The sequence below is a fragment of the Rhinolophus hipposideros genome (genome assembly GCF_964194185.1).
Source record: "Rhinolophus hipposideros genome assembly, chromosome: 7".
Taxonomy (NCBI): Eukaryota; Metazoa; Chordata; class Mammalia; order Chiroptera; family Rhinolophidae; genus Rhinolophus; species Rhinolophus hipposideros.
In genome coordinates this window covers 16,370,571-16,395,931 of record NC_138053.1, presented here as the reverse complement: position 1 = coordinate 16,395,931, position 25,361 = coordinate 16,370,571, and the positions used below count along the sequence as shown (strand labels likewise).

Here is a 25,361-nt window from a genome sequence, read left to right as displayed (position 1 = left end):
AAAACGACACGTGTAATGAGAGATTTAAGTGGTGTGTACCCTGACTCTCCTACCAGATACCATTTGATTATGGTTTAGGGGAACGGGTTTTGAAGGTGGGTGGCCTTTATGCATGTTTAAATATATGTAGATTAATACTGTGCCAAAGTGGATTTGGCATCAATAGAATGCTGCAAGAGTTGGCTTCCTTTTGAAAAGGTCATTACAGTTATGATGCCTAAGGTTAAAGAAGTTCTTGATTGGACTGAAATATTTGAGCACGTTTTCCTTAACGTTTCATGCGCACGCGCACACACGGGTTTTCTAACATATGGATAAGGGCTTTTCTGGTTTGACTACTTCTGGGACTTTGAGCATCTTTTTTCCTCATACTCTTCAAGGGTTCAAAGGTCATTCCCTCCCCAAGTCTGATGATGTTGGGGTAAGCTCTTCAGCTAACTTTGGAGTCCTCCTTCTCTAGCGCTCCCTTTGCTCCTCACAGGCAGACATATTCTCACCAAATGTTATCCATCACCAAGGTCTGCCGGCTCTGCCCTCATAATACATTCTGAGTCTGGCACTGGTATGGCCCAAGACAAGCACCTGACTTGTCTAGTATCAGGCCTGACTATGCAGTTCCCTCTTAAGTGACCACTGTTTCCACTCTGCCACACTTGAAGTTGGGTCTCCAACTAGCCATTTGTCTGATCTTATTAAACATAAATCAGCTCATGATACTCTCCCACTTGAAGCCATTCACTGGCTTCCCTCCACATCAGAGTAAATTCCAAACTCCTTTCCATGGGCCCTAAAGACCTGCCTGCTCGCATCTCTGCCTTACTCCCAGGCTTGGTCTCCTCACACGCGTACCCATTCTCCTCCACACTGGCCTTCTGGCTGTGTCTGTGCTAAGCTCGCTCTCACCTCAGGCCTCTTGCACTTGGCAGTTCCCTCTACATGGCTTCCTCTCTTTCCCCCACCCCCTATGTTGTGTGGTTTGATGGCATTTGTTGTACAGAAAGTCCCTTTCTATATCCACCATAATTAAGAGCCCAGCTTTCTTTCCCCCAGTCACTCCCCAGCCTTTTTTCTTAATTGCACTTATCCAAACCTAAAAAGATTTTATATGCCTATTTATTACTTCTTTATTGTTTGATTAATCCGTCGGTACTACGCTGTCCAATACAGCAGCCACTAGCCACACGAGGCTATTTAAATTTAAATGTAATAAATTAAAATGAAATAAAATTTAAAATGTAGCCACTTTAGCTAGCGGCTACCATATCAGACAATGCAGATAAAGAACTTTCCCATCATTGCATTAAGTTCTGTTGGAGTTCCTTGAGAGCAGTGAGCCTGTTTTTGCTTCTTCACTGCAGAATAGCCAATGGCTGTATGTGACATATGGTGCTCAATAAATATGAGTGGAAGGAAGGAAGGAAAGAGCGCTATATTTTTCAGGAAGAGATATCTTCATTACTTTAATAATTTGTCTCCAATCCTTCCATACCTCTAAATAGGCTTAAATTTCAGGATTAAAAAAAATTAAAATACATTTCCTAATATGTAGAGGAGACTTGGGAGGAATATTCAATCACCATAATGGAATCTCTTCTAATTTCCCTCTATTTGTTCTCCTTTTCTCATCACCTTAGAACCTCACTTTGGGGACTCCAATCTTCAGACATTATGTGACATTATGTGACTTCCAGGAGAAAAACGCATTTTTCCAGCACGATAAACGTTTTCCTCCCTTTATCTCCAGGATGTATGCCAATGTTTTTGTTTTTTTTTTTCCTCTTACTAAGGCTACAGTTCCCAAAAATGGAATGCGTGTACCTACAGGCTATTTGTGCAATTTTTCTGAATTTACATAGTGGAAAATCATGCTTTTAAAAAGTCTTGACAGTGTGTGAACTTGCAGCACTCCGTATCATACCGTATTGGGGAGTTCTGCTGTAGCCCAAGGATTGGACCTGAGTGTTGATTGAAAGCAGCACTTTCTCTCTGGCTTGCTTCAGAGCTAAGACCCTTATAAATTGTTGCTGTGCACTTTTGAACTCAGAGAAACTTCTGAATATATGTAATAAGAAGTAAGGTAATCCAGAGCTTAGAATTTGTGTCTTCCTTGTAACAAATCACATCTATTAAAAATAAATTTGATTCTTGACTTTTTAAGGCTTTCTTAAAATTTCATGTTTTAAAACTTATCTGAAGCCTTTAAAAGTATGCTTCATATAAGGTTTTTAACAAACTATTTTTAATACATAATTGTGTAGATACAAAATCATTCCATATAGTAGATAGGAAAATTATTTTCAAATAAGAATAGTTTCAGAAATAATAATTGGTCACTTTTGTTTTGTTTTAAGACAGAGAAATATATCATTTAAGCCCAGAATAATTTACCAAGTCAAATTTTGAAGCCTAGATTGTAGAAATTTATAAGATTTAAACTATTAAAATGTCAGAAAGCGTTTAAATCTTTGAGCAGGTTCCACGTCAAATGTTCTATTGCCTTGAATAACGACATGAGATGTTTCGATCTTGAATAAAACAAATATACTTTGCAGACCCACTATGCCTTTCTCTGAAAACTTAATGAATCAGTGAATACTTTCATTTAATAAGATTTTATAACAGAGATATAATAGCTATTAGTGGAAAGTTGTATTGATTTTATTTTTATTGTGAAAGGTAAAACATACTGTGCCTTTAAAAGCTGAGTGCTAAGCAGCACGTGAATCTCTAGGCTTAGAGGTCAAGATCTTCAGCTTCTCCAGAGGAGGATGTCATGCTGCAAAGATTCCTGTGGAACATGCTAAGGCGTGGAGAACCTCCTGGATTTTAAGAACCTCCTTGTGCAGTCAGGGTTAATTGTGGCGGGCCTCTTTCGTGCAGAAGTGGGAAAACATTGTTCCAGGGAGCACCTGTAACCACTTTCCTACAGTTCTTTTGGGATTTTAACTTTTTGCTTTCAGATTGGCTTTTGGCTCATTGAGACCTCAATGTTTGGTTACATAGCCAAACGTTCTACTTAAAAGAGTATCCCACAACAAGCAAATACAGAAGAATGCTTACAAGTGCTTCGGATGGCTGTGGAAGCACAGAATGCCTGGACCCACTTAGGAGCCGTGCATCTTCTGCCTTCCTGACAGGTTTTACCGCCAGCCCTAGAAACCACATTTCAGTTTCTTTCTCATGGAGGCTGGTAATGCATCAGTTGTATTAGCAACTGACCTGGAAACTACTGGTTCCCACCAACCCCAGCATCCAGCACCTACAATACTGACTCCTGAGCATTAGGTGAAAGGATCTCAGGCTCTTAATTCGACGTGGATTGTAATCCTTTCTCTACAAATTACTTGCTCTGTGAACTAATGATTTTGTTACTTCATGCCATGTCTCAGTTTCCCTGTCTCTAAAATGGGGACAGTTATACCAACTTTGCCAAGTTGTTGTACGTTTTAGAAGTGAGGCGTGTAAAGTGCCTGGCATGTGGTGGTTGCTCTGAAAACAGCATGGTCTCTTTAGCTTCATGAAATCCATTAGCAGCAACTGTCGTTGGAGAAGAGAACTCACTTGGACTACACTCAGTTCACACTAAAGTTTTATTTTGTAATAACTCCAAGTATACTCCATGAAAGCAAAGTATGATTACATGTACCAGAGATCCTCATTATCTGAGAATAATCAGGAGAGGAATAGAAGAAGAATGCTTAAAAAGTGAAGTCACTACACATTGCAAGATGTTTTTATAGTAAATAATAAACAAACAAACAAACTTCACCTATTTGGAATTTGTCTTAAAATATTAAACTGAAATTATGAAAATAAGTCCATTTGTACCTATATTTAGTAAGATGTAGGTTGGAATTTAGAATGAATTGACAATCATTTATTTCAACAAAATTATACATTCATGTTACCTGACAGTCTACATTGCTGTGTTTGGCTTGGTGGTACATAATGGTGGTCATTTTTGCCCACACACACACACACCCGCCTCAAAAAAAATGTCCTTGGGCCTCAAAAAAAATGTCCTTGGGCCTCATCAACTTACCCAAAACCTTCTTTTTATTTTTTGATGGTCACAGTATTCTCTTATGAAACATCTATTACACCATGGTCCTTGTTGATATGTTTCTGAAATTAGTACCTATTCCAACTTTTCTAGTGGCTTCATGTGTAATTCAAACACTCAGCAGCACTATTTCGGGCTTCGTGAATCCTGCATCATTTACGAGCTTTGCAATTCTGCTTCCAATCCACTTGCTTTGCATTTGTGTTACATTAAAAGAGGGTTTGCAGCCGCCCACCACCGACTTCCAGAAGTGTTGATTTAATGTATGTAGAGAGATTCTACTTCTAGGCAGGGAGAGAGGTTTTTATTTGGGGGCGGGGGTGTTTTCAAATAGCCAATTCATGAATATTTTCGTGTTATGATGACTTTATATCCTTATGTGACCTTGAAACTGTGGGAAGTTGGACAATCAGGCCTCCCTGTGTAGAATTATTGTCATCCCTTGATGAAAAGCTGTATCACTGACCTAAAGGTCCCCAGCATGATCTTTTCCAGCATGTTTACTCATGCTGTCCCCTGGGTTTTCCAGAACAGCTTTTCCATCAGTATCATTTGATCTTCTGTTTCCACGTAATCAGTTCCTAATGACAGGGCAGACATAGAAAAGGAGAGAAAGATCTTTCATGCTGCCTCAGCCCTGTATCAGCACAATCAACTTTGAACCGTCTGTAAAACTGGCCAGTAATGATTTTGAAAAGTATGACCCGTGCAATTTTCTGCTACTAGAGTATGGATGCAGTTTGGGACAACTAAAAATGGAAGATAGTATGTGTGAATGTTCTAAATTCCAGCTGCAGAATCCTGATTTCCTCATCATCACTGACCAACATTGTTTTATTGGGTAATTTTGCTTATCATTGGTGATACTGTAGTAGATATATAATGAGAATAACAATAAAAACAGTAACAATGAACATCTGTTGAACACTCTTCTAAGGATTTTGCCTACAAGGTCTCATTTAAACTTCACAATACCCTCAAAGGTCAAATGTGCCCATTTTACAGATGGGGATATTGAGTCACCATCACTTAAATGGCAGTGAACATTGGGTGATGAAGTAGTTATCTGGTAAGAGTGAGATGAATATGGATGTTGTTGCTCACTGAGGTATCAGGATTACCAGTATGGATCACCACGGGGTATGTTGGAAATTCAGGAATCTGGGTGTTTCTTGACCCCAGAAATGGAGTAAATAGAAAGAATAATGGTGGAGAACCAGGTTTGTCCTCTGCTAAGCTCAGAGATATGCAGAGGAACTACTGTATTGATTTGAAGTAGATTGTAGTGGATTAAAATAGAAAATGTAAGGCTATCAATAGAAATGGAATGCTTGAAGTCAGAGAACTCATAGGAATGTATACTGGTTACCAAGAATCAGATTAAATGGGAGAGAAGGAAACTAGAGAATGTCTACATTTCACTACATAACAAGAATGGAGTGAGCCAGGAGCTCAATTGGAGTTTAACAAACGAAGCAAAGGTCCCACTGAGGCTGAACTGAGCACGAACCACACTCAGTGGCCACACTCAGTGCCCCCCCCATCATATAATGATAATAAACACATTCACATAAATAGTGCAACAACATGTGCTCTAGCTTGCTTTACCGGGGGAATGGGGAGCGGGGGATGGGGAGGGAATGGAGTTTGAAAAGTTTGATAAGGGTTTGACTCTCAGACAAAACTTGTAGTCAAGAGGGAAAGAATCTATGTTTGAAACATTCCCTTTCCAGGTACCATGTCTTCTATTGTTTTTCTCACTGAGTTGGTTGCACGTAATACCAACAATTCCGGTAGTCACACATCTATGTGTCTTGCCTATTGTATCAGCTGTCATTGCTTCCTGGAAGGGACTTGGTCTGGATGTGACAGAACACCTTCTCCTGAGACCTGTGCAAGCTGACTTAAACTGACCAGGGCCCTGGTGGCTAGTATTGGCTCTCTTTGCTATGTCTCACCTGGAAGAGTTGTGCCTAGGAAAAGGGAGAATGAGTGTAGAACTAGAAGTATCTGAAGATCCAACATGACTTAGGTATAGAGGGGAAAAAGCCAAAATCACTATTTTCCAGAGCACCTAGAACAGTGCTAGAAACTGGTGAGGAGTTCAGAAAAATCTCGACTGATTTAAAAATCGTTTGAAGCTAAAAAATGTCTTAAAGAAACATACCACATATAATGCATCTGAAAAAATAGACATCTATATTCAACTTATTGTTCAGATGTTGGACACAGACTTTTGATGCATATTCTAAAAAACTGTATTCCACCATGTCCTTTGCTGTATACCACCGTGTCCTTTGCCTGCTTGTGATGAAAATGGGACACCTGTGCTTTGAATGTCTCACTAATGAAGTCATTTGGACTAGGTGCTTTGCTATGAATGCATGGGCAGCAGACAACTTGAGGTAGGTTGCTTTAATGTCAAAAAATAAATCCTTTTTTCACTAATTTCATTTATTTTTATTATTGTTTAATTATTCGTTTTCCAATAAGTTGTATAAATGTAGCGCTCAGAATAACTCAGAAGACCTGTGTCCTTTTTTCGACTCTGCTGTTGCAAAGCTGTATGGCCTTCAGAAAGTCTCTGACCTTTTCTCGATCTAATTTTCTTAATTTGTAAACTCATAAGATAGTGCTAGATACTCAGGATATTTTAAAGACTTTTATATATATATATATATATATAAATTATATATATATTATATATATATATATACATATATATATATATATGTATATTTAGTGAAGTTTTGGGTTCACAGCAAAATTGAGAGGAAAGTAGAGAGATTTCCTGGACACCCCTGACCCTACACATGCATAGTTTCCCCCATTGTCAGCATCCCCCACCAGAGGGATGGATTTGTTAGAATGGAATTTACAGTGACATATCTTACTCATCCAAAGTCCACAGTTTCCCTTAGGATTCACTCTTGGTAGTATACAGTTTTGGGGTTTCAACAAATGGATAATGACATGTATTCAACAATAGTATCATACATAACATTTTCACTGCTCTATAAATCTTCTGTGCTCTCCCTATTCATCCCTCCCACCTCTGCCTCCCTCCACCCCCAACCCCTGGCCACCACTGATCTTTTTACTGTGTAGTTTTGCCTTTTCTAGAATGTCATATAGTTGAAATCATACTGTATGTAGTCTTTTCAGATTGACTTCTTTCATTTAGCAATAAGCATTTAAGATTCCTCCATGTCTTTTGATGGCTTGATAGCTCATTTGTTTTGTGCTGAATTACATTCCATTGTCTGGATGTACTCCAGCTTATTTATCTGTTCACCTCCTGACGGATATCTTCGCACCTTCCATATTTTGGCAATGAATGAATAATGCTGCTGTAAACATCCCAGCACATATTTTGCACGATCATAAGTTTTGGGCTCCTTAGGTAAATACCAAGGAGTGTGAATGCTGGATTGCACTAGGTAAGAGTATGTTTAGTTTTGTAAGAAAGTGGCAAACTCTCTTCTTGCAAAAATATGTTTGTATTATTTTGTATTCCCACCAGCAATGAATGAAAGTTCCTGTTGCTCCATATCCTTGCTATCATTTGGTGTTGTCAGTCTTCTGGATTTTGGCCTTTTTAATAGGTATGTAGTGGTATCTCACTATTGTTTTAATGTCCACTTCCATGATAACATATTATATGCCGTATCTTTTCTTATGCTTACTTGCTATATTTGTATCTTCTTTGGCAAGGTGTCTGTTAAGATTTTTGGTCCAATTTTTTTTAAATAAGTTATTTGCTTTCTAATTGTTGAGTTTTAAGAGTTCTGTGTGTATACTGAATAACAGTCCTTTCTCTGATGTGCCTTTCGCAAATATTTTCTCCCAGTCTGTGGCTTGTCTTCTTGTTTTCTTGATATTGTCTTTCACAGAGTGTAAGTTTTTAATTTTAATGAAGTCCAGTTTATCCATTAGTTTTTTCATGGATCATACCTTTGGTGTTACAGCTAAAGAGTCATCATCATACCCAAGGTCATCTAGGTTTTCCCCTATGTCATCTTCTAGAAATTTTATATTTTGCATTTTACAATTTACGTCTATGATTCATTTTAGGTTAATGTTTATGAAGGATGTAAGGTCTGCATCTAGATTTATTTTTTGCACGTGGATGTCCAGTTGTTCCAGGACCATTTGTTAAAAATATTTTCTTTGATTCATTGTATGGCTTTTGCTCCTTTGTCAAAGACAATTAACTATATTTATATGGGCCTATTTCTAGGTTCCCTATTCTGTTCCATTGATTGATTTATCTGTTCTCTTACCAATAACCCACTGTCTTTCTTACTGTAATTTTATAGTAAGTCTTGAAGTCAGGTAGCATCAGCCCTCCAATTTTTTTTTCCTCCTTCAGTATTCTTTTGACTATTCTGGGTCTTTTGTCTTGCTCTATAAATTTTAGAATCAGTTTATCATTATCCACAAAATTACTTGTTGGGATTTTGCTTGGGATTACATTGAACCTTTAGATGAAGTTGGAGAGAACTGACAGCATGACAATATTGAGTTTTCCTATCAATGAACATGGATTATCTCTCCATTGATTTAATTTTTTAATTTAATTTAATTTAATTTAATTTAATTTAATTCTTTAATTTAATTTCATGAAGAGTTTTGTATTTTTCTTCATTTAGATATTATACATATTTTATTAGATTCATACCTAAGTATTTTTATTTTTGGGGGTGAGTAATATAAATGATGTGTTTCCAATTTCAAATTCTACTTGTTCATTGCTGGCATATAAGAAAGCAATGGACTTTTTAATATTAACCTTATGTTCTGCAACCTTGTTATAGTTTTTTATCAGTTATTTCAGATTTTCTAAATAGACAATCATGTCATCATCAAACAAAGACAGTTTTATTTCTTCCTTCACAATCAGTATACCTTTCATTTCCTTTTGTCTAACTGCATTAGATTGGACTTACAGTACAATGTCGAAAAGGAGTGGTGAGAAGAATCATCTTTGCCTTGTTCCTGATCTTAGTGGGAAAGCTCTGAGTTTCTCACCATTAAGTATGATGTTAGCTGTAGGGTTTTATAAATATTCTTTATTAAGTTGAGGAATTTCCCTTCTATTCAGTAATTTTTGAAAAAAAAAAGTAGTTTTCAGTGGCTTTCTCCAATGAAAGGAAACACAGAAGAGAATAGTTATTAAAAGAGACACATATAATAGATACTTGGGTAAGGCTAGAATTTAAACATGAAATGAACCTCAGAAGAACCTGTCATTTGCATTGATGGGCTTTTTCCCCCCTTGGCATCATGCCCGCTTTGTTGCCCTCCCCTGACCCTTGGTCAGCCTTGTGCAGTTTGTTCACTGTTGTCAAATGTTCATCTTTTCGTAACTTTTCTTAACTTTTCTTAACTTTTTTGACTCATTCAGTGAACTTTTTCATTTATTCAACAAATTCTCGAGTGCCTTCCATATGTCTAACTCTGTGATGAGCACTGTGGATTATAGAGACCAAGACAAAGGGTCTGACCCTGAGGGAAGCAGATGCGTGAGTCGATAATAACATTAAGTTACGGTGAGTACATTGCATGTAATTTGCTCAGGCATTTTGCACAGAGGAAGGGGCAGGTAGATAATCTGAACTTCAAGTCTGGTGATGTCTTCAATGCTTCCTTAGGAGTTACTTCCTAAGTAGCTCCTACGGTGAGTCTTTAAAGAATAAGCTAAAAAGTAAAGTGAGTGAGTCAGGGTCAAGTCAGAACAAACAGAAACTACTCTAGATATTTCAAATAGAAGGAATTAAAATAGGTTATTAGTTACTCTAGTGCTGGAAGAGCTGAGGCACCAAACTAAGCAAGATAAGGCAATCCTGAGATGAGCAAAAGCAGGGCAACCACTACCAACTCTAGGGCTGAAAGGACAAAGGAAAAAGGTCTGTTATCACTGAGAAGTTAGGACCTTCTGGAACGCTGGAGAATGACGAAAATAATGCTAATGATGCTACTTTGTAGGAGCTAATGACATATGGGAGACACTGTGGCCAAGCAAGGGTGTGTGTGTGTGTGTGTCTGTGTGTGTGTCTGTGTGTGTGTGTGTGTGTGTGTGTGTGTGTGTGTGTGTGTGAGAGAGAGAGAGAGAGAGAGAGAGAGAGAGAGAGAGAAAGGAGGAGGAGAGAGAGACTGAGAGTTACCCTTCTCCCTGTCCTCTAATCTTCCACCAAGCCTGCCTACCAAGAAGTCAGTCAGCTGGCAAAGGAGTTTAGGAAATGTAGTTGGGGAACCTGAGGGAACAGGCAAATGATTGCACCACTCATTGGCAAATGAAAAGCCACAGGTGAGGGTTGGGGATTCTTGGGTGCTAATGAAAGGAGAAGGATGTACACAGAGATATCAGCATAAGCAGGAATCCCAGGACAAGGAATAACATGGACTCTGCACAGAATCTCAGTCAGTCGATATCATTGCGGTTGCCAGTGTGAGTTAGAGATTGGTAGGAGCTGAAGGGTAGGAAGGCACCCAACATGATGGGCTTCATGTAACTAACTGGCGGAGGAGCTGGCTACCTGTAGGCAGTGGGAAGTCACTGAAGAATTTTCACTAATAAAGTGGCAAGGCCACCTTTGTGTTTGAAATCACTTGGACGGTTGTGTAGACTTAGCGATTTTGAAGAAGCAAAGATGTACTCATTTCCTTGCTTTTAGCCTTGTCCTTCTCAAATTCATTCCAGCAACAAAATTAAACAAAACAAGACACAGTGAGAAGCTATAGGAAGAAAATGGTATGAAGGATGAAAGGAAAATAATTTAATTGACAGAATGATTGAATGTGCAGGTGAGGGAGAGGGAGGGGCCGGGGATAATACCCAGGTATCTAACCTTGGCTGAGTGGGGGATAATGGTGTGGCCAAGTAAGGTTAAGGTTGGTTGGGTTGCAGATCCCATGGGGCATCCAGGTAGTAATGGCCAGGGGCAGATGGCCGTCTGTATATATGGGGATCAGCGGTTCAGTGAGAAGAGACCGAGACTTTTGATGTATAAAGAGCAAAAATATGGGAGCCTTAAGGAAAAAGAGAAAGAATGTGAGACAGGGCAAAATGTTATTATTGGATTTTAGTGGTAGGAGCTAATCTTGTTCTAAATCATTTTCAGAGGAAAAAGAAGTAGAAACAAAATTGTGATGGGTTAAGAAGTAAAAGGATACAAGAAAGTGCCAGCAGGGAATATAGATGCTTCTTTTGAGAAGTTTGGGTGAGAGGGGAGAAAAGATGGGATGGAATCCAAAGCTGGGATGGATTTTATTTGCAGGGTTTATGTAGGTTGTAGGATGTTTGTGATCAGGTGCAAAAAAGCCAGAGATGGGTTTACTCTTTAGAGGGTAGAGATAAAGACCAAGGGGCTCAGGGATGGAGTCAAATCTGGAGAAGTTTGGGAGATCTTTCCTAACTGCTTGCCAAGTAAGTGAGCTTATGCTGCAGAGACAGAGCAGTTAGAATCCCAGCCTTTCGGCAAAGAGCCCCTGTAGACCTTCCAGTTACAAGTATAAAGCACCTCTATGATTATCTGTATGATTTTAGGAAATAAATACAAAACCTAGCAGTTGTATAATACCTTGCAACTTTCAGATTGGGTTCACAATTTCTGTTAACTCTGTGATCACCTCATAGCTGTGTGTGTAAAGATGAACATATACGTGCATACAAACCTCTGTTAGATATTTATATACATGTGTGTGTGTATGCACATACTTGTATACAGTTGCGCGCGCGCACACACACACACACACACACACACATCTATATATATTTCATTGTCTCTGGGAAACTCCTTATTAGGAACCTGAGACGCGAAGCAGATACGACTCGATAAACCTTTCACAATCCACATATGATTTAACCCAGGTCTTCTGATTTCAGATTCCTGGGAACAGACTCTATCAGATTCTAGACAGACTGGCCTAGTGGCAGGTAAGGCACTGCCCCCTCCACTTGACTTCCTGGTTCACCAGGCTTTTCAGCCTCAGACGTTTTGGGGCCTCTGCTCTGACACCTCTAGTGTTCAAGGTGCACGTGGTTTCTCTGTGCACCATGAAGCCACTCCTCTTATGGTGGCGGCTCTTCCTCTCCCACTTTCCTGTATTCTGACACTGAGGCTCCCCAGATTCTGCCCACTAGGCTTCCCTGACCTAGGCTCTTCCTTACCACACACGGCAAGGAAAGGCAGGCTCCTTAAACCCGCACACTTTTTCTTTAAGGCCTGATTCTCAAATTCTCTGATCTTTCTCTGTGACCAGATTTCTTCCAGTTTCTGAATTCAGTATTTCTCACCATCCTACTCAAGGCTCTGCCAACCCACCACTCTTTGGAGCCCCTCAATCCTGGTGAGACTCCTGGTTCAGTCGCGTACCAACTGGAACCAACAGGGCAAGAGACTCAGTCTGATTGAAGCTCAGACTACTTTGTAGATGATTGTGCACAGAGGGTGTATGGGAAGGGTCCAGCTCAGTGCCAGCTTTAATCAATCTTTGCTCCCTTTCCCCCACCAGAGAGGCCTGGAACTCTTATCCACATTTCCCAGCACTGAGCACACTAATATAATTAGCAACATTAGTATATCTAAAAGGCAGTTACCATTTAATTGCTCTGGCCCCGGCCAGCTTGAAGTTCCTCTTCATTCACTTCTAATTTGGAGCTCGGGGTTTTTAGGCCTACCCCAGCTGGTCACAAAACCACTGCCTTAGAGAGAATTGAAATGACTTCAGGCAGCCATTGATTACAAGATTTAGATTTGGCAATTCCATCTATTTTGTTCTGTGTAGAAATGCAAATATCAGTTTGCTTCTGGCCAGGGAACAAATCAGACCAATTTAAGCAGCATCTTTCTGTGAGTGACTTATCTGGCTTAGTTAGACCAGCCTGCTCTTAAGAAGGCATACCCTCCCCCCATATGTGCAGTACTGATCTTCATTAAAATAAATTGGTGCCTTTATATAGATTCAGACTCAGAATCAAGTTTCAGGCATCTCTTCTGAAAAGACATTTATTTATATTATATACTCAATTTAAAGGAGTCAATTCCCTTCCCTCAGCCTGCGAAGTTTGTTTATCTTTGTGCTACTGTGAGAACCTCACGCCCGAATGAAGCCGATGCGTTTCATTTCTCCTCCTTGGACGCAGCGTTGCACAAAGTCACAGCAGTCTCTAATCAGGAGGAACCCAAAGTACTTCGAGATTTTGAATCCACGTCTTTCGCATCAGAACTGCACATGTGCCTTGGAGAACACCTCCATTGCCTTAAGCCACGTGGAAAGCATTTACATCTGAACCACTTTACATGTGATTGTGAGCTAAAGTGAGTTCTAAATAACTTCAGCAGTTTGCGAGTTGGAAAACAGCCTGGGCCATATACATTCTCCCTTAGTTCTTTTTTCTGTTAAATCTTATGCCAGAGTAAATGGAAGCTGTAGAGAACCTTTGAACTCCTCAGTTCTCAAATGACCTCAGTGAAGTTGGATTGGCAGAGCCTATGTTTAGTTTCCCAAGGAAGATATTTTTTTTCTTTCCTCCTTGAAGTGTACACAGGACAGTTCCTTTCCTTGGTGGGTGATGCAGCGTTGTTTCCTGGGCCCTCCTGACTCTGCCATGTTTTGAGAAGTGGGCTGTCTGCCATCAGAAGCTCATCAGGGAAGTTCTTGGGGATCCTTGGAGTTGTACCTAGGTTTCTTAGCACCTCTGCTTCACCATTCAGTCAGCTTTGTTTTTCCCTGTTACTTCCCTTTCAAAAGAGCTGTTGAAAGCCAGAGGTCTGGAGTTCAATGCCACCTCTTCCTGCTGATTAGGGCAAGTGGCTTAACTTCTCCAAGCTTCAGTTTCCTTCTCTCTGAATTGAAGAGTAAACATAGCCCTACCCATACGAGTCCCTCTTTTCTCTAAATGTTTTACTTTTGTACTCATGACGGTGTAGTTTATTATATTGTATTATTATTTATTAATTTTTAAAATTAAAATAAATAGTTAAATATATCTGATAATAAATGATATGATCTATTATTTGTGTGTGCATATCCATACACATACTATAACATACGAGGTCAGACAATCAAGTTGGCAAACTCATCCTAGAAAAAGTGCTACATGCTTTGTTGCTGAATATCACTACAGTCACCTTTGAAGTACTCCCCTTGGGAAACTATGCACCGACATCAGCACCTAGTCCACCCTTCAAGGAAATTTTGGAACTCTTTCAAGAATAGCCATCACAGATATCGTCGTATTACCCTTGATATCCTAAATGTCATCAAAATACCTTCCTTTCATAATTCCTTTATCTTTGGATAAAGAAAGAAGTCATTGGGGGCCAGATCAGGTGAGATGGGAGGCTGTTCCAATACAGTTATTTGTTTACTGGCTAAAAACTCCCTCACAGACAGTGCTGCGTGAGCTGGTGCATTGTCGTGATGCAAGAATCATGAATTGTTGACGAAAAGTTCAGGTCGTTTTCGTCTAACTTTTTCATGGAGCCTTTTCAGCACTTTCAAATAGTAAACTTGCTTAACTGTTTGTCCAGTTGATACAAATTTATAATGAATACTCCCTCTTATATCAAAAAAGGTTAGCAACATCATTGCAATAAGTTAGCAAACTTCATTGTCAGACCTCATGTATATGTAACATATTCATTAAACATCAGTGTGCACTTACAACTCAGCCATATGCCTCCAGAAGGCAGGGACAAAGGCTTCCACTTCTGTGTGTCATTCTTAGAGTCCAGTGCATGCTGGGCACATGATAGCTTCTCAGTAGACAACCAATTGAGTGCACGAAGATACCTTGTAATGCAGGGACTCTGGTCCTGCACCCCGAACAAGAATGCTGAAGCCGAAAAGAACACCAATGGAGCCATGGTTAGGGGGTTCATACCTCTATATTCTCGATGGCAGATGGTTGAGACACAAAAGCAAACATCCGCCAGTACCCCAACGAGGGGTCTTCCTGCACCACAGTCTCGCTGGCGGCTGGGCGAGACACAGGAAGCAGGATCCACAAGATCGGCAATTTACAATCCGAGCTTGCTAACCCCACTTGCTAGCCGCAATCTGCCATCCGCTTCTCTGCCAACCAACCAACCCCTTGCCAGCGTAGCCACGGCAGTTATATTTGTGGCTAATGTCTAACCAGTAACAGCTGATGGTCACCCAACCACAGCAGATAAGAAAAGTATTATCCATCAATCAAGCCAGTATTCACAAAAATTAATTTTATCCCCCTTATGATGTGTGCTACTTTTCTGGTATAGATATAAACCTGAAGAAAAATGACACATATTTTATACTTTTGCTTCCATGCAAAGGAACATGTTCCATGTTTGCTAATCCTTTGAAAAACAAATGTTTATGTAAGCCTTTGGGGGTGGGGTGGGATGGAGAGTTTATAAAACATTGTTTTACCCTAACCCTCAGCTCTGAGAAGTCCCTATTACTTGCTGTAAATTGGCACCATTTGGGCAATATTTGAGAAATAGCATCACATAGACAGTTTCTTAATTTATTATCCCAAAATTAGATCTCAAACTAGGGTGGGCTATATGTTGTCTGCTGGTCAGGGTCGTTCTTCACTGCTCTGCAAATTCACTCCACTCAATGTTGGGCCTCTGCTTAAATGCAGTCAGAAACTGGGGTGCGGGGGGCTCACTACTGCTGGAAACAGCCTTTTCCTGTTTCAACGAAGGCATCTTGAACTAGTGTACAGAATTTTCAAAATCTTTTTGACATGCAGAAGTGTAAACACCCATAATGTGTGTTATTATCATGGAGGGAGAAGGGAGATGACTAATTGCTTTCCAAAAGCATGCGTGACTTGTATATTATAAACCTGAGGAAACTTCTGAAAAAGAGTTTATTATAGGCTCTATAAGTTGGGTGTACCAATTATAAACCATTAGGAGAAGATCAAAAATAGTGAACAGAAAATTCACAATCAGACAGCGTGTGTGGAGAGGCAGTGAAGAAGAACCAGTGGTTTTGGAATCAGACACACCTGGCTTTGATTCCTGTCTCTATTCCCCAGTTGCTTTGAGCAACTTACTTTCCTCTCTGGTCTTCCTCTTCCTCATCAGTGATATGAGAATGATATTAAAGGTTAAGTGAGGTTAACTTTATAAAGCCAAACATCGACATAGTGTCTGGCTCAAACTGGTGTTAAACAAATGGTAGCCAATATGAACGTTATTGTGTCATGACTATTTATTATTATTATTATTATTATCATCATCATCATCATCTCAGCCCTTTTTACTAACTGCAGTTGACACGGAGGTAATGGAAATTTCTTAGGGAAGAAAAATGTGGTGTGGGGACTCTGACTTGTTACCTGTCTTAGTAGTCAATTAGGGATAAGGGGTTTAATAGGAAGTGTCAGCCCCCCAGGCTTGTCCTCCCCCCTGTGTAATTGTGGGGCCTAGCTTTTTTACCTACTAATGCTGCCATAAACCTCTTATACATACCCTTACTGAAAGGGTTGGTGGGTACCAAATATTGATCTTATGTAGATAAAATATCAGACGATTTCTTGTTACTGTAATCGTTTTCTTTTCAGGTCAGTGTTGTCCTAGTAAAACAACTCTCCTCTCGCCAACAGCCCTGAGTTGTAGCATTTGCTAATTTCCATGGTGTAAATACTCCCAGCATACCCAATTTCAAGCTCCCAACGTGAAGTCACTGAACACAGAGTTGGAAAGAGACATGCACAGTTGCTCGTGTCAGTGCAAGCTGGCTCCAGTACCCCACTGGGTCAGACTGAAGCTTATGTTGTGACGGTATAGGACAGGATGATTCACCACAAACTTTGCAAGCAAATACAATAAAGGGAAAGTAGTTTGTCCCCAGAATGGATCATTATGACATACTTGGCTAACAGAATTCATACAGAAAGTGAGTTAATGCCAGATTACTTGAATATTGTGTTTCAGTGCCATATTTCTGTTCTTGATCTGTACTCTCCAATCATATTTAGGACAGAAATCTTTTCCTAGTGTCTTGTGCTCGGCTTGGGGAGTGAGGAAGGAGTCTCCCTAAGAACTTACTTCTTCCCTCACTTCTTTATTCCCTTCCCGCCTGCCTCTGCAAGAATTTTCTTTCTCTTTTGTAATCCTAACAACCACTTAAGATCACCAGAACAGGTCAGAATATTTCTGCTTTCCAAAAATGGTAGAGAAGCTAGAAAATTATTGTACTTAATAAACTCTATCATGTATTACTGTCATTGGCAATTTGTCATTTTGTTATTTGGAAACGTTCATTGTTACTCAGACGTCTACCCCCACTTCTTTCAATTTTTTCTATGAGTAGAGAAGGTAACTTCAGCCTCTTGCCCACTTTCCTTTGCTGTCACAAATTTAATTTCATTCTCTCCCTCATTGTTGAAAACTGTACAACACTGTATCTAGGAAATTGCATTACGGTGCTATAAATACATTTCTGAGAACTTTTAAGTAAGTGATGACACCTAGAACTTTCTCATCATAGTTAAGTCCCCAGAGATGATAAAACAGAATCCTCTTGGGAAGCTCTTCTGTTTTCAACAGCTCATCACTAGAGCAAGCAAAATTCTGTTACAGACCATCTTTGAACTGTTAGGGTGACACCAGCTGAGGATTTTGTCAATGTACAGCGGATTAAAAAAAACCCAGGTCTTCTCACTGAAGACCTCTTAAAAATCATCCAAATGTCTCATGACTTAAACTGAAAAGAAGACGACATTTGAGGTAACCGATTTGCCATTTCCCATGAAGCCATCTGCCAGATGTGCTTGAGGTCATCGCTTGTACCATCCTCATCCTTGTGAGCTTGGTTGGAAATATGTGTTTATTCTACAAGGAAATGCATCACTGGACGTTTACAGGCATCCTTTCTTCTCATTTTCAGTTTTATATCTGTCCACCTCATTAAAAACTTGGTGGTGAATGCCATGAAAATTCTTTATTCTTCTGGTTTCATGTTGGATTCAGCTGGCTGCAAAGTTCTGCACTTCACAGCAGCCCTGGCGAGTTCACTGGCCAGCTGGTTCACGTCGTACTTCGCGTTGCTCTACCACCAGAAGCTTTACCGAACTGTCCACCCATTGAGTGAGGCTTCAAATCTGGACCATCAGAAGCATTCCTTGAAGGTGGTTTCTGCACTTTGAGTGACTGGTGTAGCTCTGTACATCCCAGTTTTACTCTATACTAGAAAATCGGAATACCTGAGCACAGGAAAGGATACATACCCCTTGTGTACTGGCAGGATTTATGTGGATTGCATAACTGACTTTGGAAGCAAGCAGCTAGAGTTTTACTATGGGAAAATATTTTTAGTTCTGATCGATATTCTTCCTTTAGTCATCTTAGCCTTTGTCTGTTTCTGGATGTCTTTTTTTTCTTTCGGAAAGGAAGAAGATGACATATGGTGACATCTGGGTTGGAGATGATGATTCAGAAATTGAAATCCTTAGAAGGGCCAAGTTTAGTATTTTATTAATGTGGCTGATCACTCCACTTTGGATTTCTCACTTTATCTTGGTCTACTTCTTGAAAGACTTGGCAGCCTGTGTCTTTTTTCCAGCTGTGCTCACAGCCCTCTCTTCAGGCTTCTCTGCTCTTAGTCCTTTCCTGCTTATGTTGGTGAATTACAAAATGCAGTTGGTGTCCTTCTGGGGTGCCAAAGAGAATAAAAATCCAAGAACAGCCTGCAAATGTTCATCTTTCTCCATATGCTTAATAGCAAAAAACTCGGTTTTAATGGATGGGAAAGAGGTCCACATCATTGGAAGGTGCCAGTGAAGTTTCCATGGCCCTCATCAATAGACAGCTTCGGAAAGGGGGACTAGAGATTGACTCCTGCCCATAAACAGACTTCTGCAGGAAACTGTGCAAGAAGAAGATATATGAACGCTAAGTTGTTATAAGTTGAAGACAAATAGTCATCACAACATTTGTTGTTTTAGGAGAGTAATAAGATTTTTAATGTAGAAATTGTAAAGTGAATCAATATGACCATAGTCTGGAAATAAACTCAACATAACAAACAATATATTAAGTATTTACTCTATGCAAGGTATAGAACAGCATATTGAAACTGTGGATAACACTTCTTAGCTGAATTCCTAAAGGTATTTAACAGTAATCTTTTGTTTTCATCTTATGTTTTTCTTTAAATGCTTTGATGCATATTAGAAATGTATTAAGTATGTAATATTCAGTTTTTGCACTTTTAATCATAGTACCCTAAGATAGAAGCAGATTTTGTCCATTTTTCTTCAAGTGTCGTTAGTAAATTAAGGCTAGGTAAAAATATTAGATTAAATAATTAGTGTTTGCTAAATAATACACTGTGTGTATGTATAGATATGCAAATATTTGGTTACTTATAGACATTGAGCCCACTATACTTTCTTAATTGCCTATCAAACCATACCCTTCTTCAGGAAAAAGGGACATTTATTTTATGAGTTTATTTCCTCTTTTCATATTAAATCGGTACATTTTATTTGGAAGAATTGATAAAATCTTCATAATAACCCGATTTCTGGATTTGGATTCAATAAAAATAAGCACATCATAGTTATAATTTAAAATATACAGGCAGGATTTTATTTTTCACAGTTAGCCAGTGTAGCCATCTGGACTGCTTCAGGTTCAATGAGTAATTATTTTAAATATTTTATGATGCATACATGTCATATAAGCATTGCCTTTTAAATTAATTCTTATTAGATTCTTGCATTTTTCCATTTTCCTTCTTTATTAGTAGACATGGGATTTATTATACTGTAGTTCTAGTGAATGAATAGCCCTACATTGAGAGTCTTGCTCTAAAAAGGCTACATCTGAAATTATAAACCTGGATCTCATTAACAGGAGAAACTTAGGGCATCTTTGTTGCCATGATGTGTTACGGAGAAAGGAAATTTTAAAGTAACCAAAGCCCAGATTTTGTAGGGTTTTGAAGGCCAACGTCTGTCCCTTATATAGCACTGGAAATTACACGCACACACACACACACCCACACACACACACACACACACACACAGACTTCAGACCTTCTGAGGTTTCTGGGTGGTCTTCATGGGAAATGCTTAGTCAAGTCCACTGAGGCAGTTTCATCAGAAGGGCACTAGGCATGGACCTGTATAATGAAGTTAGCATCTGTGGAGATGGGGGATGTGGGGAAGAGGTCACCATCTTTTAATTAAGTGCAGATGTAGCCAGTGCTGGGACGAGTCATTGATCTTAGGTAGTAGTTCTCAAATGTGGTTCTTGGACCAGCAGAATCAGCATCACCTGGGAACTTGTTAGAAATGTAAATTTTTAGGCCTCAACCCAGACCTTTTGGATCAGAAATTCTTGGAGTTGGACCCACCAATCTGTTTTAATAAGCCTTCTGGGTGATTCTCAGGCACACTGAACTTTGAGAACCATTGGTCTACGGTTGCTTGGAAGTTTAATTCTCACAAACGTTGAGAGGTATGAGAACGAAGCCAAGACAACTGACTCCTGATGTAGTCTTTTATGCTCCCCGTGCATGTTGCTATTATGTCTACTTCGGTCTAAAATGAGAATTAGGACTGTCATCTGTGTTCCGTACATTCTCAAAGATAATTGCCAAACAAATCCACCGTAGAAATCAAGCAATCTTTGCAAAATCAAGAGTAAAGCATCAGCACTCCAGGTGTGCCAAAAATTTGGAACTCCGATTTGGATAGTTTCCTGTACATAGCTGCGTAAAGGATCCAGTTCCCAAATTGTTCCATAGTTCCTTTCCAGAAGCCGGTGCAAGACACAGTTGGCTTCAGCCCAGGCTCAACTTCCTAGTGCTAGAAATGTTTCCTTTTTCTTCCCAGAAATTTTCTTTTTGTTTGGGCCTCATGAGGTCATAGTTTTGTCCTCGAGGAGTTGATAAGTTTTCATCTACAACAGAGAGTAAATCATATGCTTATTGAATGAACAACATTCCAGTTCTTTTTAAAATTATTCTCTCTCTCTCTCCTCTCTTTTCTCTTCTCTCTCCTCTCTCTCTCTCCCTCCTTCCCTCCCTCCCTCTCGCTCTCTCCCTCCCTATCCCCTAACCTCCATGTTTCAATCACATTCCTGGTGAGATCAGTATGCCAGATGAAACAGATAAGGGATGTTCAATAGAGATTGTCATGGTAGCCCCCTGGAGAGGGGTCAGAATGGATCAGGGCTGTCCTTAGATCGTGGTTTGGCTCCAAGGATGTTTCCACTGCCATCTCAAACCGCACAGAATCTTTGAGTTAAAAGGTCATCTGTTCCTCCTTCCAATGCATGATTCTCATCTTTCTCCCTCAGAGGATCCCTCTACGCCTCTGTATGACCGATTTCTTGCTAGGATGGTTATGATTTCATAAAACCACCCCTCCATGTCAGCCCATTCCATGTGTCATTACTAGTAAGTCTTTTCTGAAATCAGCAGCCTTGACATTTTCTCTAAGGGCTGTCCTTGAAGTCAAATTCTCCTTTTACCTGATGGCTCTTTAGATTCTCAGGGTGAGAAAAGAGCACTTTCATCTTCTCCAAGTTAGATATTTCCTTAGCTGTGCTACATGAGACAGTTTTCTGACCATCTTGACTTCCTTACTCTGTCTTGGTACAGCCCACTGTGACTTTCTTAAGAAGTGGCATCCATAACTGAACACAATATATATTTTTTGTGTTTATGTGTATATCTATATGTTTTTTTTTATGTTATGCATTCCTTTTTCTTGTGCAGCTACTGTGAGCATAGATTCTTTTTCTCCCTTCTTTCAGAAAAAATTTTAAATGTTAAACACATTTAAAATCACACACACACAAATTAAAAAGTATCTCCACCTCTAGTCTTAAAAACTAAGGTCTTTTCTTATTTATTTTATTTAATTTGTATAAAGATGCTTATTAAAATATAGTTAACCTATAATATTATATTAGTTCAGGTATACACTATAGTTATTCAACATTTATATACCTAAAGAAGTGATCACCATGATAAGCCCAGCAACCATCTGACACAGTACCACACTAGCACAATATTATTGACTATATTCTCTATGCTGTACATTATATCCCCATGACTTATTTGTTTTATTCCTGGAAATTTGAACTTCTTTTTCCCCTTCACCTTTCCCCCCTTTGATTATAGTTGACATTCAATATTATTTTATATTAATTTCAGGGGTCCAACACAGTGGTTAGACATTTATATAATTTAAAAAGTGATCCCCCTGCCTAGTACCCACCTGGCACTATACATAGTTATTACCATATAATTGACTATATTCCCTGTACTTTTTTTACATCCCATGACTATTTTGTAACTGCCAATTTGTACTTCCTAATGCCTTCACCTTTTTCACCCTGCTCCTTAAGCCCTTCCTATCTTTCACCCCAAATAAATCTAGTACCCATCTGACATCATACATAGTTACTACAATGTTATTCACTATATTCCTTATACTATACTTTACATCCCCAAGACTACTTTGTAATATCCAATTTTTCTTAATTCCTTCCCTTTTTTCACCCATTCTCAATGCCTTTCCCCTCTGGAAACCATCAAAATGTTCTCTGTATCTATGAGTTTGTTTTCGTTTCGTTGGTTTGTTTTGTTCTTTAGATTCCACATGTAAGTGAAATCACACTGCATCTGTCTTTGTCTGACATACTCCACTCAGTACAATACCCTCTAGGCCCATCCATGCTGCCACAGATGACAAGAACCCATTGCCATCTATGGCCAAGCAATATTCCATTGTATATGAGTACCATTTCCTCTTTATCCATTTTTCCATCGACAGACACCCAGGCTGCCTCTACATCTTGGCCTTTGTAAATAATGCTGCAATGAACATATGGAGGTACACCTTCCCTCAAAGAAGTGTTTTGGGTTTCTTTGAATAAATACCCAGAGGTGGGACTACTGGGTTCTTCTTTGTCACTTTTTCTAGGTTTCTTTTAAAGTCTATTTTGTCTGATATAAGTATTGCTACCACAACTTTTGTTTGTTTCCATTTTCATGAAATATCCTTTTCCCATCCCTTTACTTTCAGTCTATATATCTTTTGATCTGAAGTGAATCTCTTGAACGCCGCAGGGGCTTGTTTTCCTATCCATTCAGCCACGGTGTGTTTTGATTGGAGCATTTAATCTATTTACACTTAAAGTAATTGTTGATAGATATGTAGTTATTGCCATTTTATTATTCATATATTTTATCTTATTGTTGTTGTCTTAAAGCAGCCTCTCTAACATTCCTTATAACACTGGTTTGGTAGTGATGACCTTCTTTAGCTTTTTCTTGTATGGGAAGCTCTTTATCTGTCCTTTGATTCTAAATGGTTCATCTTGTTTGGGACAATCTGTGCTGCCTGGGCTTGTGTGCCTACTTCCTTCACCACGTTAGGGAGCTTGCCATCATTATTTCTTCAAATAGCTCAATATTTCTTCAGATAGTTTCAGTTCCTTGCTCTTTCTCTTCTCCTTCAGGTACCCCTATGATATGAATATTGGTACACTTGATGGTGTCCCATAGGCCCCTTAAACTCTCCTTATTTTTTTGGATTCTTTTTTCTTTTTGCTGTTCTGATGGGTGTTTTCTGCTACCTTGTCTTCTAAATCACTGATTCAGTCCTCTGCTTCATTTAATCTACTGTTGATTCCCTCTAATGTATTCTTCATTTCACTTTGTATTCTTTATTTCTGACTGGTTCTTTTTTATGTTTTCAATCTCCATTTTTATGTTTCCTATCTCTTTGTTGATGTTCTCCCTGAGATCATTGAGCATGTGTATAACCAGTGTTTGGAAAGCCATGTCTGGTAGATTGCTTGTTTCCATTTTATTTAGTTCTTTTTCTGGAACTTTGTTCTGTTCTTTCATTTGGGGTATGTTTCAGTACTGGAGCTCAGAGCCAGTGAGTCCATCAGTGAGTAAGTCTGTTTGCAGTCCCCTTAAGAGGAGCACCTAGGACTGCAGCTGCCTTCCTGCTCACTCAGTCAAAATCTTTGCTGATTTTCACAACCAGAAGTTATGGAGACTTCTCTCCCTGGCACTGGAACCCTGGGCTGGGGACCCTGGTGTGGGTTTCGGATCCCTCATTCCTCCAGGGAGACCTTTGCAACCAAGCTATCCCTCCCGATTTTTAATGGTCACACACAGGTGTGGGTCCAGCCTGTTATGTGTCTCCGCCCCTCCTACCAGTCTTGAGATGGCTTTTCCTCTGTAGCCTTAGTTGTAGGGCTTTGGTTCAGCTAGACTTCAGGTGATTCTCAATAATGGTCGTTCTGTACTTTAGTTGTAATGATGTGGTTCTGAGAGGAGGTGAGCACCGCGTTTACCTACTCTGCCATCTTGACCAGAAATCTGTTCAAAACTAAGGTCTTTTCAAGCTCTAAAATTCTCGTATAAGTTGGTTCATGCTTATTATTTATAATTTAGAAATAATGAAATGACCCCCAATTTATTTGCATGAATTTTAAACTACAAACTAGGGCTAAAAACTACAAAAAAAGGCCGACCTTTATAGAGGTTTGTCAGAGCAGTTCTGATCTCTAGAATGAGGTTTCTAGTATACTGCTTACTTTTTAATAAGATACAAGGAAACATGATCATAGTCAGATTTTCTTTGAATATGAAGTCTTAAACCTACTGGCTGTGGAATATAATGGAATACCAGTTCAAAGATATCTGTAGGCAAGGTATATTAGGGACCCAAAAGTCTATACGTTTTCTTTCATGATGATGATCTTGCCTACCATTTCTATTTAGTCTCTTCCAGAAAGTGGAAAGAACAATTTGTTTGGAGTTCCACTTTATGAACACCAAAGTCAATACAATTCAGGGCTGAGGATATGTATGAAATTCTGACCCATGTAGTTCAGAGACATGGCTATGTTTCAAAACAATCTGGGGGTGAATCATGAGGTCTCTGAACTTGTTAGGAAGTGGTTTGTCTGAGCTGGTGTTGCCCGTGTTTAGTAGTACATGACCTTCCTCAGTTTTGCTATCTGTAAAATAGGAAGAATATTATTGCAAATCACAATACACTTCCTCTGCTTCCCTCACAGAGTTGTAATAAAGTCAGATAAAAAAATATTGACAGTGATTTGAAAAACAAAAAATGTTTGACACAGGTAAAGTGTTACTTTACCACTGCAGTTTTGGTAAGCTGAAATAAGGGAGAAAAGCAAACTTAACATCAGAAGCCCTGGCTGTGTGTCTGTGAGGCAATTACATAACCTCTCTGAGCCTTGGTTTACTTGTATTCACAGAGGAGATTATAAAGATATTTGTCTCCCAGGGT

At 39.3% G+C, this 25,361-nt stretch overlaps 1 protein-coding gene and 1 pseudogene across 5 annotated transcripts in view; both read left to right on the top strand.

Moving 5' to 3' along the window:
• The window catches only part of SNCAIP (synuclein alpha interacting protein), a 140,000-nt gene that overhangs the window by 44,941 nt on the left and 69,698 nt on the right, over window positions 1-25,361 (top strand). Inside the window, exon 2 of one of the 4 annotated variants that reach the window (XM_081053316.1) lies at window positions 7,587-7,668. The exons of the other annotated variants lie outside the window; for them this stretch is intronic. The gene's annotated coding sequence lies outside the window, so the exon portion shown is untranslated. The remainder of the gene's footprint in view (window positions 1-7,586; window positions 7,669-25,361) is intronic. 4 annotated transcript variants of the gene reach the window in all.
• On the top strand, window positions 17,818-18,849 carry LOC308499567 (annotated as a pseudogene). Its single transcript has one exon. The product of its transcript is annotated as an uncharacterized misc_RNA (transcript).